Below are 16,550 nucleotides of genomic sequence, written 5' to 3'. Positions count from 1 at the left end.
GAAAAGATGTAAATATCCTAGATGGTTCAAGTGGTATTCGTCCTCAAATCCTTATCTAGTCCTCGAGTGCAAAATTGGGCAGCACGCCCTTTGTATTTACCTATTTTGCAGCCATTTATGGCTTCATTCTTTTCCTCAATCAGTCCCAAAGTCACACACAAAATAATCCCATTTCAATAGCCGATCAATAGGCTCAAAGTCATACAAGTACAAAATCAAACTAGGAAAATGTCCGGAAATGAAGTTTAAGTCATAAAACAAAAGACAGATTTGCCATCATTTAGCGTAACCGACACAACTGAAGCTATGCTTATCGGATTGGGGTTCAATTTATACCATTTCAAAGCTAAGATAAAAGGATACAACTTTGATGAAAACCACTCAGTCCAGTTCGTAGTGTATCCAGGTCAAAATTACAAATTACAGAACCAAAATCTCCCATTCGGGCTGGCTAGTTAACTGCACTATGCGTAAATGATAATAACTCAGGCTACCGAAGTCCGATTAAAGCGTTTTTAGGGGCGTTGGAAAGCTAAGACATAGTACTACAACTTTCATGTTCTGACTAAATACTAGTTCAGTACATATCATGGTGAAAAGACACGACCAGATTGGTGAAATATCCCAAACTGATCACTGGATTCACCTAAGGCAGTCAGGGTATTCTCGTCTTTTCACATGCTACGTTGCTCTTATTGAGCTGAAATTTTTCAGACAACTACAAAACATCATTCTCTACAACTTTCATGTTTTAGGCTAAGCCTAATTCTGTGAGGACTCACAAAATTTACTTATTTAATCTCCTATTTCTAGTTTATTTAATTATTTATTTGGCCTTTTACTCCGAATATTATTTTCTAAGCTCTTGAGACCTAATTACATAGAAATATAGTTTCATTATATTTTTAAAGTGACTTGTTTCTGAAATTAATTTTCGAAAGCTCGTTTAGTGAAAATAGTGAAAGCGTCTTTGGAAATTTTAACCGATTGAGAGTACAATAAGTTTGGAATATTGGAGATTTGTGTAATGGACCTAAATTAGGTATTTTAATATTTAAATACTCAAGTGATAGTTATTAGTACTGTCGTTATAAGAATTTTTCGGAAGTTTCGCGTTTTCGCGCTTAAATTGGAGATACGCGTTTTCACACGTGCGATTTAAATTGAGGAACGTTAGACCCTTATTTTGGGACAATTGAGAGGGAATAATATTTATATGAATATAAGTGCATTAGAGGTTTAGTGCACTAGTGAAACAAATGCGAGAGAAATCGAGCACGAAATGCGCGCGAGTGCGCGCGGTAGTAGAGTTGACTTTTGAACAAATGGGCCACACACTTGAAGCTTCTCTTGGAAGCTAAAATCTGATCACTCTCTTCTCCTTCCACTCACCATTTCAGCCGGCCATCCCTCTCTCTCAAACCACCATTGCTCTCTCAATTTTTACTTCACAAAACCTCACCAAATCTTCACTCAAATCCTACCAAAATTTCACCACACTTAGCTTAACACTTGAGGAGTATTTTGAGCTGCAAAAGGGAGCTGAAAAGCCACGGTTTTCTGGAGCAAAGAGTGACCGAAATTCTGCTCTTGAACCTCCAACCAAGTGAGTGATGATCCAACCTTAGAAACTTGTCATTTGGAGGTTATCTTACCTAGTTAAGTTCATTTATGCCATTGGTTAGCTTGTTTATGGTGTAAAATGAAATGGGTGGGCTATATGAACTCCCACCTTTGTCTTGGGGACTGATCTCATGCTTGATGATGGATCTAATGTTGGTTTAGTGCTCAAAATGGTAGATTAATGTTGCATAACTAGAAGAAACTTCAAGGAGTGCATGGAGTAAAAAGTTCCGATTCTGCCCTGCTTTGAACGTACCTATTTCTGCAGAATTTTGGGGATCTAATGGCTGGTATATGATGTTTATATGTTGTATAGATGGTGTATAAAATTTCATTGAAAAATATTGAGGTTTGGTTGGTCAAATGGATTAATTTCGTGAAGCTAGTAAAGCTGGAAACCTGTTCCCGTAATGCTCAGACAGTTCTCTTGTTTCGTTCATAACTCTGTGCCCCGATGTCGAAATTAAGTACCGTCAGTGGCGTTTGAAACTAGACATTCCCAGATTTCCATTGGTACCAAATTCACATTCTGGTTCCACTTGCGTGAGCCACACCATTCGATTGAAAATCACTGTCCTGTTTCGTTTCTCTCCAGGAGACATGACAGGATTTGTATCTTGATGCTCAAAAACGAGCTGTTTCTGAATGGAATTTGAAAATGGTTTCTTCTAAGAAATTCTACCCTTATGAAAGCGCCTTCCAACGCCACCAACCATTTTCAATTCCGAGTTGAATTGAGTGATTTGTGATCAAAATACGAAACCTGCCCTGTTCTTGAAAACCCTAAATTCTGGGCAGATTTGATACTAAGTTTGGTGTGAACTTGTCAATTGAATTTCTTGGAGTTAAACACTTACCAAATGTACCATGAATGTTCCTTAGGCTTTGCCTACACAAATGAACCAAGTTTGAAGGATTTTCTGGGCCAAATGTTTGGAAATGAAGAACGAAAAGCTTAAGGCAGCTTTGCCTTAGGAATTTTTCGAAACTTTAGTTGGTTAGTTGACTACCTTCCCGAAGGTATTTTTCCATGAAATTTGGTAGAGGGATACCCTTTATATAGGAGTGTTGTATTGCCAAAGTTTGTACCCATCAAAGTCCGTTTCGATACCTAACTAAAGTCCCAAAGTCGGAAACTCAAATCTGGAAATTTGTTCAACAGTTTCGAAATTTCCCCAACTTTGAACTACCGTATCTCGGTGCTCGAAACTCCGATTCTTGATCTCCTTGTTCTATTCTAAACTTTACTTGCAACTCTAATTGAGGTACAAATTTCAGAGGCTGGTTCGTAACGTGTGAATTTTTCCGAATTTCCAAAGTTAGCGAAAAATCAACCCCGACACAACCTTAAGTACTCTGAGACAATAACTTTGAGCCCATTTTTGACTATCTTCCATTTAGAATCATGGAAAAGTGTCTTGTAAGAACTTTTAGTACTTTCGAAGAGGTTTCCAAAGGTACCAAGTTTTCTAATTTTTGACATGTAGAATGTGAGATACCTATTTTCAAAGTATCGTATCAAACCTGAAAATTTTTCGAATTCCAAGGGAAAGGAGTTTTCAAGTACTCCTTATTCCTTCGATATTACTTGAACATTTTATACTTGATTTCTAAAATGAAAACTCGGTTGCTCATGTACTTTAAGAAACTCCTCTTGAACCTCGATTTACGAGTAATTGAGGTTCATTTTCATAAGATTTCCTTAGATTGCACTAGCATACCATCTTCCTCGATAATTAGAGATTTGTAGTGATATTGAGTGGTAGTTGATTATTGTTTGCTCAGGCACCCGAGGGGATCTCCAAGAGGAACTCGGAGCGGATGCCTAAACACTTGTTGAGAATCACTCGCTTGTTTTGGATTAGGTGAGTGTTCCATATAGGAATACGTAATTGAATAAGTCTAGGACATGCTCATTTCATGATTATTAAGTGTTAAGTACTATGTATTAAGTATTTACCATACTCATGCCTATATAAATAATGTATACTTGCATTGCATATCGACATGAATTGGTTAAATGATTAACCATATCAAATGACCATATGAACTCGATACATACTTAACTTGCTAGATTGCTTGTTTAGCCTACTTGGTTTTGAAAAATGGGGTCGAGTGTGTATTTTATCGCACTCGTTCTCTTTTGAGATGAATAACTCGTGCTTGGAAATGCTCGAATAACATGACTTGGTATGCTATGGTTGCATACGTCGTTGGAGTGAATCTCCTCGACTCTCATATGGTAAAAATGGGATAACGGCCAATGATGGCCTATTAATATGGCAAATGCCTGTCAAATAACCGTCACTACTCAACCATTAACCGTCAACCGTTAATCGTTAACCGTTAACCGTGAACCGTTTACCAACCCACATGACTACCTGATTACTTGACTATTTGCTCACATGATTTCCAATCTACATGACTATTCGATACCCGTGAATTACATGCTCACTGTGACGACCCCACTTCTCCCAAGGGCGAACCCAAGGGTATCGGCGGGCCGCCTGCCTAGCTCGCGCCAGGATTCAAAACTTAAAGTAATAAACTAGAGAAATCGAAAGAGCACTATATACATTATATACAATCCCCAAAAGTTCTAAATACATTCTCCAAAAGTACCTGCTCACATTATTACATCCTTATCACTACAACCAAAACCAAAATGTAGACCCTAAGGAGGGTCCTGATACAAACCACCAAAACTAAAACAAAAAACAAACATACTATGTCCAACTATTACAATCAAACTTAACTATGCTAGGGTACGTGCCAAAAGTCCCCGCGTCGGCCCCTGCTAAGAAAAACAAAAGGGAAGGGGTAAGCTATATGCTTAGTAAGTAAACAGGGGCGAAAGCATAAATTTCACGTACAACAGTTACACAGTAAGAGTAAAGCAAAAGCAGAAAAGTAACATCACATAATAAGGATACAGGTGGCTCCAAAGCCAGATCGTTTGCCGTCTGTGACCTCCTGCCGACACTCCGTCGACCTCAAATAATGGTCTGTAGAACTTCACTTATACCCCCACCGTACACCTTATCACCCTCTCTGGCCAGGCACCTCACAAACTTGCTCGAGCGAACGAAATTGAGCTTGGTTCACAAGCTCGGGTCACAAACTTGGTCCACATAATCGGTGAACCGGATTCACAAACTTGGTGACCTCAAACCAAGTTGGACTGACTTCGACCAAGCCCTAACCGGCTCGAATAGTCCATCTAGGATTGAGATCGTGCCCCAAACTCACAAACTTCACAAAATTTATTCAAAAGTCACCCCGAGCCACAAGCTCAAGGGGTTTAGTTCCAAAATGATTCATATACATATGTCATGTACAAATATATACGCAACTTAGGGTTTAGGTCGAGTGCGATAAAGTACACCCTCGCCTAGGTACCCTTTTCATACATATTGAAACACATAAGTAATTAACACGTAAGATCGGCCTGAATATTTACACAACGAACAAAAGAGCAAAATTCAAAATTTGTGCCGCGAAGAGTAGCTAGTAGGCCCCACCGGCTCCACGTAGCTCACCACCGTCTGAAATAGAAGATTGCATCACAAAATATCATAAACGGCTACTAATATGCCTAAAACAAGCAAAACGGAAAAATCGGCACATATGAGTGCGGAAACGACACATGGAAACGGGAATGGCGGCCTAGCCATTTTACCGTCAAAACTGTTTTGAACCTAATAGAAGCTATGAGTGTCAGATCAAGGTACATGAGGTACCGTTACGAAGCTAAGAGGAAGGGCTACAATTTTCATGAAGACACCTAAATCCAGATCTGAACAGAAATAGGTCGAAAGTGCAGAAAACCGTTCCAGGAATTTGCACTCCAGAGTAACGGACAGGGTATGTTTGCTGGACTATAACTCCCAGCCCACAAATCCAAATCAGGAAATTCTAAAGGCATTAGAAATCTGAGAGATAAGGCTAAAACTTTGATGTTTTGGCCAAGACCTGAATCCACTCAGAACAGAACGAAATTTGAGTGTCAAAGTACTCGTCAGAACTGTCCAGATTCAAGGCAGTTCTGACGATCGATTTTGTTTTGGTCATAACAGAAGCTACGGAACTCGGATTTCGTCGCACTTTATACCGTTTCGAAACCAAAATGAATATCTACATTTCTTATGAAGGAGTCAAAACCCAGATCGTACGGGATCAAAACCGAAAAAAGTCACGGACAGAAGCTAAACTAAAAACGCACAGAACCTGATGTTCAAAACAGGCTTGAGTATTTCATCTATAACTCATGATACACTAATCCGTTTGACCCGAAATTTTACAGGCATATTCAGGACTTAAGAGGATACAATGTTGAAGAAGGCCACTCAGTCAAATTTCGAGTGTAACTACGTCAAAAATGTAACATACTACACCAGAATCGCAAAACAGGTTCACAAACCGTAATCTAGTACAAACATCATAAAACAGCCTACATAAGTCCAAATCCAGAAATTCCAAAGCCATACGAAAGCTTAGAAACAGGGCTACATTTCATCAGAAGACCTAAACAACCAATTCTGAAACATTCCAAACCAAAATAACCAATTACAATCGCAGTTCTCAGGTTCGGGCAGAAACAGGACAGCAAGGGTAATTTCGACTTTTCTCATTCTACACTACTCCGATTGTCCTGAAATTTTGAAGACACCTCTAAAATGTCATTTACTACAACTTTCATGTTTTAAGCTAAGGCCAATTCGGCCTCTAACCAGGAGATACAAAACCGGACAGAATTGAAGGGTATGAAACCCTAGTCTTCCAAATTTCCCTCTAAACCAAAAAGTGCTTGCAATTAACAATCATTTACACCTACTAGCCTCATTTTAGGCCATTTCCAATCATCATACAAGGCCACACCATCAATTTCATATATAAACAGAAAAATCACCAATAAATGGAAAATTCACCACTTCATTCAAAATCAAGAAATAAACCACAAAATTCAACATTTTAACTACCACTAAGCACAAATTAAGCTTCATTAAGTGAAGGAGAAGGTTCAATCACCACTCACCTAGTAAACAAGAGAGGAAGAGTTGTTTGTCACCTTAGCTTCCCCAAACACTTCACCAAACCACTTACTATCACCAAATGGAAAGGTTTTATGGAGTAGAAACAAGATCAAATGGTTGGATGATTACACTTAAGCAAGATGGAAGCAAGAACCTTGAAGAGTTTTCTTTCTTCTTTGCTCAAGGTGGCCGGCCACAATGGAGAAGACAAGAGTGAATTTTTGGTGATTTTTGAGATATTTATTCAATTGGTAAGAAAAGTCAAAAAGGTGAATAGTGTCCAACAAGTGAAACCAATCACCAAGTGACACTTGTCACTCCATAAAAGCATCCCAATCCTTTTGTTTCCTCTCACATCAATCACATCTCATCCTCTACTTATCTCTTAACACCCGATAAATTAAACCCAGTATCCGAAACTTAACGTAATCGGCCGAATTTTTTCGAACTTACCGCACTAGTGGGTCCCACGTCCGATATACGTTTTTAATTTCTCAAAAACTAACCGATACTAGAAAAATTATCTAAAATCTATATTTACTCCTAAAAATGATCTGGGGAAATTTTCTAATAAAGAAAATGTGGAAAAAGGCGGGCGATAAATAAAACTCCACTTAAGCTTTCTAATATTGTAACACTAGAGGTTTGCTAATCCAGAGTTTGCCAACCATTTTCAAACTTGTTAACCCTCTGTAAACTATAACGAATCCTATTTTTACTTGTGCCAAAACACACACTAGAATACCGCATATAAACTATAGCTCGAGCTTACGAATAATACATAAACTAGGGTTTTATCATACACAAGGTTTTCAATCTTAGCCGAGATTAGGGTTTCTCCTTAGCCCTAAAACCTTAATTTAACAGTACAAAATAATGAATAACCCTAATATCAACTTACGAACGGACTGGGGCCTCACACTCCCATGAAATCAACTTGTATTGGTTACGTGCTTACGTGCTAAGTATCCACTTGATTATCATGAATCACATGTTATATGAAGTTGTCCATCATTGTTAGGCGAGTGTGTACTTTACCTGACTCGACCTACTCAAATGATGAATTTTACATTTTGTCGAATTACTTGGTTACCTGTGCATGTTGTAAGCTCTAAGCTGAACTTGGGCCCTGCCCTTGGTTACTGACCTACTCGAGCCAGGACTGGGCTCGGTCGGGTAGGTTGGAACCCTGGGCCATCGTTTCGGTATACTCGAGTATTACCACTGGAGGGATAAGGATAAGGTGATGTCCAGTCAAACCGAGGGGATCCGGAAGTCAAAAGGTGCAGATGATCGACAGAGTTCCACTGGAACACCGTATCCTACAGTATATGTTTACCTTGTATCATGATAATTGTTTCATGCTAAAATGCCAACATGAAATCCTGAGCTATGCTTGTGATATGCTCCATACCTGTTACCTGTCCAATGTACTCATATCATGATACTTGTTTCATGTTAATGCTCCATACCTGTAATATGCTTAATTACTCGCACCTGTAATAAGCTCCAATTACTCGTGAACTATACATGCCAATGTCTTGAACCATGATAACTGTCTCATGATGAATGTCTCAAATTTTCCATATAATGATTATCACCTCATGATAACATGCCATTGTGTAACCTTGAACCATGCATATGATATGCCCAACTTACTTGATTTATTTGATCTGTTAGAGTGTCTTGGAACCTCATTGGGTTGTGTAGATCATCCCACGTTGTGGTTTTCTTTTACAGGGTTCGAGACCAAGGGTGCTCGTGAGTAGTACTAGATTGTTTTCTTTAGAAGACTTTAAGTTATATTATAACGGATGGCTATTGTACCCTTTTCTGTTGGGTTGTATTTAAGCTTGAAAGCTACATAATTGTAAGTGTGAGATATTTTGGAGTACTTTAGTTATGTATTGAAGTTATTTGAAGTATTCATAGTCTTGAATTGTGGATTGTACCGAGTCCTGGCGAGAGTTGAGTAGGCGTCCTGCGGATACCCTTTGGTTCGCCTTAGGGAGAAGTGGGGGCGTCACAGTTGGTATCAGAGCTTAGGCTTTAGATCTTTGTAGTGTATCCTAGGCTTAAATGTTTAGGATGCCGGACTGTGGGACTGGTCTGAAAGTTAAATGATTGGTTGTAGCGATGAAATTTAAAACCACTTCACGTGGTCTCTACAAAGGAGCAAGATAGGGCCAAGTGGTGTTATGGTCCTTACTATGTGATTGAGTAAAGGTTTAAGTGCCCCTCTAGAAATGTAAACTGTGAATCATGAATGTTATAGGTTGTAAAACCTTTATCTTAATATTTGGAGGGAATTTGATATGTATGTTAGGTAGGAATCTCGAATGCGGTGATTTACTCTTGGGACCGGCCGGCTCGAGTTGTGAATTATCTTATTTCGGATTCTTGTACCCGAGTACTTGAGAGTGGAAAGCAACCCTAAGGACTTGATATCTCCATTTGTGGGGAATTGGAATGAATTGATATTTCATGAGAATGGTTACAGGAAACCACTAATTGTTTGGTTGGGGTGGCATAATGATTAAGAACGGGAGATGGAAAATATTGTAACCCAAAAGATCCTTGTGGTAAGATTGAAATCGAGCATGTTAGGGAACGAGAATCGTCTAGTTCCAATTAATCTAGTGAATCCCTACTTGTGATCTTTTATAGTGAGACGACGGGAGTAGAACTTAAGAGTTTGCGGCATGGAGATGAATGTACTTGTGATAATCACTTGTTTATTTTGTTATTGACTTTGACTTGGCATTAACTTTACTTGGCCATGACTTGTTTTATGATTTAATGAACTCTAGTTTGTGTTTACTTGCATAGTGATAATGATATTTGTATATGTGATTTCTTTTCCTATAAAGGTTGTTACTGGTATATGTGTGTAGTTCGACTATGCCTTAGTGTGAGATTTATACATATGTGTATAGATTAGCTGTGAACATGGAAACTAGAGGACAACGAAAGGGACGTCAACCTAGACAACCCCGAAATGAAAGAGTAGATAATGGATCTGATATTGACCAAAATGTAGAGCTAAGTGTTGGGAGAGGAAATGACCAAATGGGACAAGTTTTAACTCGCATGACGGATATCCTAGAGCTCTTAGTAACTGAACAAGGTCAAGGTGTTGGACAAGGAAACCAACGTGGAAACCAAGAAATAAGGGAGGATCGAGCTTTAGAGTGGTTTTAGAAATTCTCCCCGCCCAAGTTTGCTGGAGGACCTGATCTAGAGGTGGCTGAGAATTGGTTAGAGAATATAAGAACATGCAAAAGGGTTCGGTTCAAACAACTGACCCTGAGTTGAAAATAAGTGTCAGATACTCGAAAAATTCAGAATATGGCTTAGTCTCAAGTCGAAAATTTCTCAGGTCGGAAATTTTACCCCTGGCGGTGCTGGACAACACAACAAGCTAGCACAATGGCTATACTTCACCAGTGAGTCTCAGTTCAAGAAGTTCATCCCTGGCGGTGCTTGAAAACACAACAGGCAATGCCTCACCAGAGAGGTTCAGTTCAACCGCTACAGAGTAGTAGCCGGTCTACAACCATACGAGTACGAATAAGTTCAAAAGTAAGGTCAAAGCAGGGTTCAAACATATAAGTTCAAAAGCAGAGTCAATTACTTCAAGTTCAAGGAGCACGGGTATGAATAAGAACTCACTCAGCTAGCCTATACCTAGCAATTCACATTCTCAAACAGTCACCGAATTCAAGTCCACATATAGGTCATATTACTCGTGCGTAAATCAAATCAGGTCCATTATGTGTACGTAAGAGCACACTTGCCAAAACAAGCTCAAGTCTCAAATGAGCGCAGTCTAGTCGGTCTCAGGCGGTTCAAGTATTTCCAATCCCTTTGATCAGTCCAATGATTGGGTTAAATGTTAGAATCATCCACGCCTTAACCTTTGCTATCAAAACTCACCTCAAGTGCAATCAAGATACAGCCCCTTATTCTAGCGCTCTCCACTATTTGGTACCCAAATACAAGAATCCACAATAAGACATTTCACAACTCGAGCCGGCCGGTCCCAAGAGTAAATCACCTATATTAGAGATTCCTACCTAACATACTTAACTATTGTCCCCAAAGTACCATGAGAAAGGTTTAAACCTAGAACGTTTCATGATTCGTAACTTATGCTCAAAAGAGTCCTTAATCCTTTATACCCATTCACGAAATTAGGACCATAACACCACTTGGCCCAAGCTCACTCCGCCCAGAAACCACGCGAAATGGCTCTGATACCATCTGTGACGACCCCACCTCCCCCTACGGTGTATCCCAGGGTTTAGCGAGTCGCCTGCCCAACTCTCTCCAGGACTCACACACTCATAACTCAAGAAAAATAACGTACATCCATAGAAAATAAATAACACACCCATTTCAACTTAATATATACATTGATGCTCAAATTCAGATACAAAGCTTCTACATACCAAAATAATTCAAAGTGTTTACAATTTGATTACAATCAACCCTAGTCGTGTACTAGCGTGAGTACAAATTCAAAATTCAAAACAATTAGACTGTGCTAGACTGTACACGTCTCACGCCTGACTCGTACCTCTTGTAAGGAAAAACAAGTGACGTGGAATGAGCTAAAAGTCCAGTGAGGTTCCAAATAACAAGTTGACCGTTATTTATAAGTACAAGTTGCAATGTAGCAAAGTAATGAGCATGGAAAGTTCATAAAAGTGAGCAATAACACTTCAAATAGCAAATCTCAAAATGAGTGAGTGTAAAGGTTTCTTTTAAAATGAAACAATAACACGAAAGTACTAATCATTCCAAAGTATAAGGATACAGATGGCTCTCAAGAGCCAACTTCCCATTGCATCACCAGAGCTTGATCAAGTAATAGTTGACACTCCGTTAACTTTCAGGTAAGTAACCAATCCAGTAGAGCACTACTTAAACTACTCTCCGTCCACTATTCAAACCCTCTACTGGGCCCAAAATCCTCAATAAACATTGGTGGTAATACTCGAGTATACCGATTAGTCGAGGAGATAACACTCCACTCGACATCACTAACTACCCATGGTTCGTTATCTAATCGACCAAACCCTTGCCGGCTTGACTCGATTAACTAGCCAGTGGGGTTTGGGTTCCCAAGATTGTCGATGAGATAACATCTCCAACCGACTGAATCAAAATAAAAGTACGGAGACGGGAATGAGAGGCACCTCCCACTCGAATTGAGTGTGGTACATACTGCTGCTCCACACTTACAACTCAAGTACAAGTATATCAAGTTAATTGCAACAATAAACAAGTATATATCATATTAGGGCAAGTGCGAAAAAGTACACTCTTGTTCGATCAAACAAATGACATATCATTAAATCACATTGGTCAAGTATTGAAAACAAGTGTTCAGTTCAATCAGGTATTTGAAAGCACTCACCAAAGGTCTAGTGTCTCTCAAAAGTCACGTTCAGGTCCAACTCCTTGGTTGGAGTCCAAATCTGCAATAAAATATCATTTGCGAATGTAAAACTCTCTAGAGTTCGAAACATAGGAGTTTCACTTCAAGAAAATCAAGAAAATGCAACTCGTTTAAGTAGAATTCGCGATACTTATCAAATGTCGAACAATTCATGCTCGCTCTTAAACCTTTGAAACTTTGAAGCAATTATACTTTGAAATACCAGTTGAGTCGAAGAAATGGAGAAAACATATTTCTATTAGTCGTAATTTTCATTTTTCCAAGGGTACAAGTTTCGGCCGAATTCTAACTCATATACCTTGATAAGAAAAGACGTAAATATCCTAAATGGTTCAAGTGGTATTCGTCCTCAAATCCTTATCTAGTCCTCGAGTGCAAATTTGGGCAGCACGCACTTTGTATTTACCTATTTTCCAGCCATTTATGGCTTCATTCTTTTCCTCAATCAGTCCCAAAGCCACACACAAAATAATCTCATTTCAATAGCCGTTCAATAGGTTCAAAGTCATACAAGTACAAAATCAAACTAGGAAAATGTCCGGAAATGAAGTTTAAGTCATAAAACAAAAGACAGATTTGTCGTCACTTAGCGTAACGGACACAACCGAAGCGCTTATCGGATTGGGGTGCAATTTATACCGTTTCAAAGTTAAGATAAAAGGATACAACTTTGATGAAGACCACTCAGTCCAGTTCGTAGTGTATCCAACTCAAAATTACAAATTACAGAACCAGAATCTCCTATTCGGGCGGGCTAGTTAACCGCACTATGCGTAAACGACAATAACTCAGGCTACCGAAGTCCGATTAAGGCGTTTTCAGCGGCGTTAGAAACCTAAGACATAGTACTACAACTTTCATGTTCTAGCCAAATACAATTTCAGTACATATCATGGTGAAAAGATATGACCAGATTGGTGAAATATCCCAAACTGATCACTGGATTCACCTAAGGTAGTCAGGGTATTTCGGTCTTTTCACAAGTTACGTTCCTTTGATTGAGCTGAAATTTTTCAGGAAACTAAAAAACATCATTCTCTACAACTTTCATGTTTTAGGCTAAGCCTAATTTATCCTCTAACATGGTGAACTAGAACCGGGCAGAACAGGGTATACCTTAACTTCAATTCTGGAAATTTGCTACAATCAAGGTATAAATCTCATTTTTAGCTTGAAACCATCACTACCACCTCTTATACCAACTTATATACATCATATACCACCCATACAACAAGTATGATAAGTGAATCATTCAAACCCTAACTCAAATTCATCACCCCAACCATCCAAAATCACTTGATATAAGCATTACAACCACAAATACAAGCTGCTAAGCAATTCCAACATGATTAAGGAAAAAGAAAAGAGTGGTCAACCATATTACCTCAAAAACAAAGCTTGCTAGAGTTATCCTCCATTTCTCCTTGAAATTTTTGGTTCCTTAAGCTTCCCAAACTCTCAACCTACAAGTTAATCGGTTTAGTTTTTCTTGGTTTCACTCACAACTCTTGATTTGTGGTTGGAAATAGAAACTCTCTTCACTCTTTCTCCCTCTCCTTGCCCTCGGCCAAACAAGAAAAAAAATGGTGAAGAAATGAGGTAAAATGAAGATAAGAAGGTAAGAAAGTTGGCTTGGTCAAAGGGCATTAAATGGCCAACACTTGTCACACTTAGGTTCTCACTATTTTTTTTTCTTTTCTCTCTCTCTTGGGGTCAAAAATTTTGGCTGCCTTGAAGGGTATTTTGGGATGATTTTTGTTGAAATAAAAGTAAGGAGATTGAGATAATAGTGTAGTGTTCAAGTGGTGTGTTCAATCGGTAGCGTGCGACACCCGTCGGTCCAAACCGTTTTTCCTTAAATCGCGTATACTAGAGTTTTAACTTATAATTTACTGCCTCATTATTACTACTTCTAATCCCACACTTAATATCATCTAAAACTCACTCTTAATCACCAAATTTGGTTCACCCTCGGTACCGGATAGTCACCCTACGGATAGACGTAAAAACCCTAATTTGCGCTAACTTGAAAACGAAAAGGGTGAACCCTTAATTTTTATATTCATTTGAACTTATTGTGGGGTGATTGAGTAGTAGAGCCATTATAAAGCAATAATTTCCAAATAAAAGGAATTTAAAGAAAAATGTGCGGGATTTTACAATTCCATTGATTACAATTAGGGTTTCGATTAAAAATGAGAGATTTAAGAAAATCGGTTAGTCACAAGTAAAACTAGGATTTTTTATTAGAATTTAAAGTGTCCAAAAAAAACAATGTTGTTAAAACAAAACAAAAGAAATAAATCAAAATTTGAAAAGAACGAGGGAAAACCATTGTCCTAAAATTCGGGGTATCACAGTTCCTCCATTAATGCTACTAACAGATAGAAAGCAGCTGAAGAGTCAACTAGCCGTTGATAGTGTCGGACGTCCGGTAGTCTTGTTTCTTGCGTCCAACAGCAAGCAGTGAAAGAAAGAGATTTTCTTTAATTCTTTCGGACGTCCGGTACCTTCAAAGCCTGCGTCCAAAAGCAGATGGTAAAGTTTGAAAAACCTTCTTCAATTCTTTCGAACGTCTGATACCTCCAGTGCTCTGCGTCTGAAGTGTTGCGCAGTTTATCGGACGTCCGGTGCTTCAATGTTTTGCGTCCAATCGAGGACAGTTAGCTTAGAGGAAATGTTTTAATTCTTTCGGACGTCCGGTGATGGAGTTCTTCATGCGTCCGAAGTTATTCAATGATTGTTGGACGTCCAATCCAATCTTTACGAGCGTCCGACAGCTTTAGCAATCTTTGTCTTTTCTAATTGCGCTTAATTTTTGAACCTGATTGCTCAATTGCTGAAAAGATTTTTGAGGAGAACATTAGTAACATCCATTTGTTTTGTAAACATCAAAAGTTAGGGACTCAGATTTACATGTACAAAGTGTGAGGACTCGCAAATTTACTTATTTTTAATCCCTATTACTAGCTTATTTAAATATTTAATTGTCCGTTTACTCCGAATATTATATTTCAACCTTTTTAGACCCAACATGGAACTATGACTTACTTATATTTTTAAAGTGACTCGTTTCTAAATTTAATTTTTGAAAACTCGTTAAGTGAGAATAGTGAATATGCGTTTGGAGACAATAAACGATTTGAGGATACAGTGAGCTTGGAGAGTGAAGACTCATACATTAGTTTCAAAATTATTATTTTTATGTTTAAGTACTCAAGTATTAGTTAGTAATACTATCGTTACAAGAATTCCTTAGAAATTTCGCTCTATCGCGCACAAATCGGAAGCACGCGTTTTCGCGCGTGTGATTAATCGAGGGAGTTTAGACCTTTATTTTTAGACTATTTAGAGTGAATAATAATAGTATGGATGGAAGTGCATTAGAGGTTTAGTGCACAAGTGAAACAAACTCGAGAGGAAACGAGCACAAAACGTGCACTATTCCTAGTTGACTTTTGGAGCACTTTTTGGCCACACAATTAAGCTTCTCAAGGAAGCTTCATCATCAGCCAAACACACTCTCTCTCTTTGTTCTTGCTGGCCGGCCACCCCAAGGAAGAAACAAGACGAAAAGCTCTTCATTTTCTTGCTTCATTTCTTGTCCAAATCACTCCAAAATTTTACTACATCTTGCAAACCACTTGGAGATCAACTCAAGTTAGGAAAGGAGCTTCATTTTGTGACGACCCCACTTCTCCCAAGGGCGAACCCAAGGGTATCGGCGGGCCGCCTGCCTAGCTCGCGCCAGGACTCAAAACTTAAAGCAATAAAAGCCAGAAAATCCAAAAGAGTACTATACATACTATATACAATCCCAAAAGAGTTATAATTACATTCTCCAAAAGTACCTGCTCTTACTATTACTTCCGTATACTTACAACCAAAACCAAAAGGGAGACCCTAAGAAGGGTCCTAATACAAACCACCAGAATAAAAACAAACATCCTAAAAGTTCAACTATTACAAGCCAATCTACTAAACTAGTGTATGAGCCCCAAACGTACCCGCGTCGGCCCCTGCTAAGGAAAACAAACGGAATGGGGTAAGCTAAAAGCTTAGTAAGTAAACAGGGGCAAAAGCGTAAATTTCACGTAGCAACATTTACACAATAAGAGTAAAGCAAAAGCAGAAAAGTAACAGCACATAATAAGGATACGGGTGGCTCCAAAGCCAATTCATTTGCCATGCTTGATCCTGTCGACACTCCGTCGACCATAAATAAGGTCCGTAGAACTTCACTTGTACACCCACCGACACCTTATCACCCTCACTGGCCAGTCACCTCACAAACTTGCCCAGGCGAACGAAATCACAAACTTGAGCTTTAATCATAAGCTCGGGTCACAAACTTGGTGACCTCAAACCAAGTTGGACTGACTTCGACCAAGCCCTAACCGGCTCGAATAGTCCATCTAGGTATTGAGTTC

Source organism: Coffea arabica, chromosome 3e (genome assembly GCF_036785885.1).
Source record: "Coffea arabica cultivar ET-39 chromosome 3e, Coffea Arabica ET-39 HiFi, whole genome shotgun sequence".
In the NCBI taxonomy this organism is placed as follows: domain Eukaryota; kingdom Viridiplantae; phylum Streptophyta; class Magnoliopsida; order Gentianales; family Rubiaceae; genus Coffea; species Coffea arabica.
Note: the sequence above shows the minus strand (reverse complement) of the source record.